The sequence below is a fragment of the Lissotriton helveticus genome, chromosome 4_1 (genome assembly GCF_964261635.1).
Source record: "Lissotriton helveticus chromosome 4_1, aLisHel1.1, whole genome shotgun sequence".
Taxonomy (NCBI): Eukaryota; Metazoa; Chordata; class Amphibia; order Caudata; family Salamandridae; genus Lissotriton; species Lissotriton helveticus.
This window is the reverse complement of record NC_136063.1, coordinates 1,137,059,801-1,137,065,873: the sequence shown is the minus strand read 5'-3', so window position 1 is coordinate 1,137,065,873 and position 6,073 is coordinate 1,137,059,801.

Sequence of the window (6,073 nt, the reverse complement as noted above, 5' to 3'; positions counted from 1 at the left end):
ATGGTTTTGCTAAAAGAGAAAAATTTGGGATCCATTGCCTACAATATGAGGTAATACCTAAAAAGGCACGTACTTCTCTCTGCGTGCTAGGAACATTCATCTGTGTAATTGCTTTTATTCTCTCTGGGGTCAACTTCCTTCCCTCCTTTGACAAGAGATGACCTAGGTAGGTCACTTCTTGGCAGCAGTATTGCATTTTTGAAGGTGACACCTTGTGATTCAAATCTGACAAGTGATGCAATAAGGAAATCGTAGCTGTTTTGCAAGTTTCCTTGTCATCAGCAGCCACCAGAAGATCATCGACATATTGTACTAAAGCAGAACCAAGAGGAAGTACGAAGGAATCTAACTGGCTTTTTAATGCTTGACTGTAAATGGATGGGCTTTCACAATAGCCTTGTGGAGCGCGTTTAAACCTAAAGCTTCGTCCTCCTAGAGAGAAACCGAAGATATCTCTGCTTTCCTCGGCTATCGGAATGCTGAAAAAGGCATTTTTCAAGTCGACAACCGAAAACCATGCTGCTGTAGCAGGAATCAACGTTAACAATGCAGTAATGTCTGGAACCACAGGAAACTGTGGAATCACAATTTTATTAACCTCTCTAAGATCAATTACGAACCTATATACTGGAGGCTTTGTAGGGTCAGTTCGTTTCAAAATAGGCAGTACAGGACTATTACAGACATTACCTCTAGTTTCTTCTATAACGTCTTTCTTGATCAGGTCTTGTACTATCAGTAGGAGCGCACGCTCACCTTCACTAGAGATTCTGTATTGTGGAATTCGTGGAAGTTTGACATTTGCTTTCAAAGTTACTACATAGGGTGGAATTTCCAATAGACCTACATCATTAGGACCAGTCGCCCAAAGAGTATCAGGGAGTGAACGCAGCTCTGGTGGGAGCGCATCCATCGACAAGTACATCGGAGAGATTATTCTTTTACCCAACGTAAGCTGTACTCCTGCTGGAGAACAGTACAATGTCGCGTACAGGCGTTTTAACAAGTCTAAACCAAGCAGATTTTCGTTACAACCTGTCGTCAAAATCAGGGGTGCTTTCAATTGACAGGGTCCAACAGAAATAGACAAAGGACCAGAAACAGGGTTGTGAACAGGGGCGCCCGAAAAACCTACTGAAACGTTTGTTGAGCCAGACAAAGGTGCGCCAGGGAGTTTCGCATGTATGATAGAACTTTTTGCTGCACCAGTATCCAACAGAAACGGTTCGACTATACCTGATGTTGCTACTGCGACATAAGGCCCACTCTGATCTACTGGAACTGATACTACTCCCTCTCTTTGTCTATGGCTGTCCTAGTATTCACTTTGCTGAACTTCCTCACTAGTTTCATAATAGTCTTCAACATGATACTGTGGAGACCTATTCTGTTGGGCAGATTGTCCATTTCGCTGGTCGAAATAATTAGAAGGGCGATCACTCGTCTGCGGAGGCATAGCACCTCGTCCTCGACCTCTAGAGTTTTGCATAGAACTACCACGACCTCTCTGAGCTGCCGCAGTATTATTTTGCGTTCGAACTGGACACTCACTTTTGTAATGACCTTCCATTTTGCAATAAGCACATTGATTCCATTGGTATTGTGGTCTTTGAAAATTATATTCCGTTCTTTGATATGACCCTTGCTGCATATTAGTCTGATTCGTGCGAGGCGGATAAGCTTGCTGTAAAAGTACTTTAGTTTTTAAATCTTTCGTCTTTTTATCTGATTTTTCCTTCTCTTCTTTATCCCTATTTTCATAGTACTGGGCAGTCGCAAGTATTTGCGCAGTCGTAGAGACAGCCCACGCACTTTCAGAATTCTTTAATTTACCACTGAGTTCTGGCAACAGATTGTGCACAAATTTATCAACAAATAATCCCTGACCTCCTTCTGTGCTCATATCCTGACCACTATGATCCACGAAAGTCTCTTTGAATCTTGTGAAAAAGTCTGAGACGCTTTCGTCTTTCTTTTGTTTGCACGCGGACAATTTGTCCCAGTTAACGCGCAATGCTGGCATCAAGGTTTTCATTAAATCGATTATTCTACCAGGCAAATTAGCAATTAGGGGTTCTGGTTTGGAACCACCTATTTGTTGACCATCCGCTGCAATTATAGCTGCCCAGTCACCACCTAGGGCAACTGGATGATTCTCTTTACGAATTTTAGCCCAAATTGGTTGCGGTACTACATTACCAAATAGCAGATCTATGTCAGCAAGATTCAATACACAAGCGTCAACTGTTTGAGCCAACTCTTTGTAGTACCCTGCAGGATTTTTACGTGGATCTGGCAAGGCCTGTTTTACTGCTAACACTTCAGCTCGCTTCCATGGAATATGTATCCAGACTCTCTGGAATTGGGCCGGAGCGGCTGCAATACCAAGGTTTGCATTAGCTTGCACAGCTTCACGCCAAATTGGCGGAACCTCTCTCATTGGGTATTGACGATTTTGTTTCCTACTGCGTTTCTCTAACTCTCTTGGTGAACGAAGGGATGAGTCGGTCCTATAACTTAGAACCAGTTCCATCGCTTCTTTTATATTTTGTCCAACTATCATACCTGCAGCAAACTCTTTCTGAACATTAATTAATTCTTCTAGATTTGATTCAGGGTCATCTTCTTCCAATTCCTCACGTAGAAGGAAACATATTTCATCGAACACATATCGTTGTGTCGGTTCATTCCATTGCATAAATGTATCTAATACATTTTGTACATTATATCTTCCAACTTTCGAAACCCATCTAAGAGCAGTGGAATCTAGTATTCCTCTTTCTTCAGTACTGGGAAGCTGGCTACGTCTCTGCACAGAGTCAGAGGTAGGAGTCTTAATCAGAGTTTTATAGAAGGGAGATAGAATATTAGAGACAGAATCGGTGATTCTCCGACGAACAGAAAGTGGAGTCATAATATTAGCAGAAGCAGTAAATAGAGTAGTAGTTGGAACAGATAGATCAGGAATAGTAGGAGTAGCAGGCAAAATAGCTTGTGAATTAGCAGGTGTGAGCGACACAGGCATAGGTAAAGAAGCCGGCAACCCTAGAAGAGGGGTTGTCGAAGGAACATTAATATTGACCACAGGAGGTACAGGAACTGGATTCGGGGGAGCGGGAACAGGGACACCAGGTTGTCCAGCAACCGGTAATTGAACATTCGGTATAGGTGGAGCCGTAGCACCCTGTGCATACGGTGGGGGTGATCGTAACAAGTAAGACAACAGGGGATCCTTTTCAGGGTCCTCTACTATCTTAGCCGTACTCGATGGCAAAGCAGGATAGCACTTGTCTATCGCTAAATTACGCTCTCTATCGGCCACCTCCATCGCTTTCTCAGACTCGTTGAGTTGCAGCTGCCTAGCAGACTGTTCTAAAGTCAACTCTTGCTCTTTCTGTTCTTTCTTCAACTTTTTAATTTCTCTCTGTTTAGATTCTTTTCGCCAATAACGAAAAGAATCAAACATTGCCGGCCGGGCTTTCTTCTTAAACAACCTTCTTTCTAGATTATCGAGAACTTCAGGTTCAAAACTACCATGTAGTGGCCAACTAAGGACACCATCTTTCTCTGTGTAGTGGATCCATACCTCGTTATAAGAGATAGGGCCCACACCAAATTTGCAATATAGATCATAAAGGGGAGTTCCAATCGGAGGAACCAAACACGAGTCCTCCAACTGGGAATCACTGTTGCAACTAAAACAAGACAACATACAATTTTTCCGACTTACCATTTTATAATCCGGAACAAAACAAACAAGACACAAACAGAAAAGATGCGCACTCGAACCAAGAACTTAGGCCTACCAGAACTGACAAATGTATCGATACCTGAACTGAACAGAATGATTATCGTAACCAGAATAACCAGTGATAATCTTACAGAACTGAACTGAACTGAGAACTAAAAGGATTATCCAAACAGGAGCAACCCTCACAAAATACTTAACTGAGGCACTGAAGACGTCACCAAGGAGAAACCCGTCACGTTTCGCCGTACTGAGGACTGCACCTCGGGTCCAAGACAGGGCGACGGTCAAGGCAACGGACCACTGCAGCCGTCTGAACGGGAAACCTCGCGGAAGAGAACGTCGGGGCCACTTTTGCGATATGCCGGGATCGATGAAGTGGGGCGCCTCCCTCTGAAATCTTCACACGAAGCTCCTCGAACTCTTCAGGCTTCTGGACCGGTACCGAATGACGTCGCCCCACGTTGGGCGCCAATTGGAGTTCTGGACTTTTTGGTTCCGTCCAGAGGTGTCAGGGACAACACTCGAAGACCCCGGAGTTCAACCTGTCTTGGTGCACAAACAAACAGAAACACGGGCTTCTCGATGGTGGCGTCAAAGACCAAAGGTTTATTACTGCAGGGACACAGAAGTCACAGAAACTACACATGGGCAGTATCTAGGAGCCTGTTCAATTTGTACAAAGAGGGTTGTTCCTTATATACTAAATATTCTGCTCGGGGCAAATTCTTTACATGTTACCACAGTTCTAAACATTCGTGTCTTAAACAATAAATATTTGGCGTTGCACAGGAATCGTCAACAGTATCTGATGTCAAAACATTACGAATGAGGGGTTCCCACTAGTCCATCATAATCCCATGTCAATTCTTCATTCAAGACCCGGACCGCCTCATCGTAAATTTCGTTACCTCCCCCTAATAAAGGCCCAGAAGGAAAAGAGCAGAGCCAGGTGTGGAAGATAGAAAGACAGGATAAGAAATGTTTGTGGGTCGTAAATGGGCACGGTTACCAGCTTCGGCCGCCTAATCATGATCAGGCCAACGAACACAAGAACCAGTATAGCAGGACTGGCCTCAGGCTGGGGAGGCAGTTCTTGCCGAGTCATGCTGCTACAGCGTTGCTGGCCTATCGTGCACGTGTCACTCGCAAGGTGAATCGCCGGTTAAGGCCTACGTGTCCTTAAATAAAAAGAGGTCATTGCGTGTCCATTGACTATGTGAGGGCAAGGAATACAAAATGGCTTCCGTGTTCTAAGATGGATGCCATGGGTAAATCACAAATGTGTTGGTAACAGGAGTGCTCTTGCTCGTAGCATAGCGAAAACACCAGGATATACTAAATGGATCATTTGCGGTTCACTGATACCGAAATTATGTATTTACGACAATGTTTACAAACACGAGTAAAATCGTCACGGAACCTCATCACCCTTCCAAGGAGGAGGAACAGCTTCACCGTCTGGACCCTAAGAGGGCGGTGAGCTTTTATCTTGATAAGACAAAGGACTATCGAGTGGATGACCAGTTGTTTGTTGGATTTGCTGGCAGTAGAAAAGGAAGAGCTGTGCACAAGCGCACACTTTCGAGATGGATTATTCTATGCATCAAGATCTGCTACGCCCTGGCTGGTAAGGAACCTCCAGAGGGTATAAGAGCTCATTCTACTAGAGCAAAGTCATCAACATCTGCTTTGTCTAGGGATGTTCCTATAGAGGACATTTGTAGAGAGGCAACTTGGGCCTCCCTCCACACTTTCGCAAAGCATTACTGCTTGGATACCGAAGTGAGGAGGGATGGCCACTTTGCGCCTTCTGTCCTTCAGGACTTTCTGGTATAGAGGAGTAGACACCCTCCTCCAGGAGTGGGGACTGCTGTGGGAATCTATTCACAAGGTGAGGAATCCACTGGCAGATGTATCCATCAGAAGAACAAATTACTTACCTTTGGTAACGCTTTTTCTAGTGGATACAGTATCTGCCTGTGGATTCCTCACATGCCCACCCGCCTCCCCGTTGTCCACTCTTCTATACCTGAATTTCTGGTAATGTTTTTTTAATGTATACATGTTATCCTCAAAGGAAGTGTGTTCTTGTACATGATTTACTATGTTATATTCACACTACGTGTGTTAACTTGACTAGATTGTACTGTGTATACTGTGTATATATCTATTGTTGTTGGTCCGTCCGTGTGCCTCGAAGGCACGGAAAAAAGGGCGGAACTGATGTCATCACGCCGGCGTAGGCCTATTATGGAGCCGGTGACGTCAGCGCAGCCGCGCGCGATGTCGTGCGTTCCTGTGACGTCGTCCATGCCGGCGAGC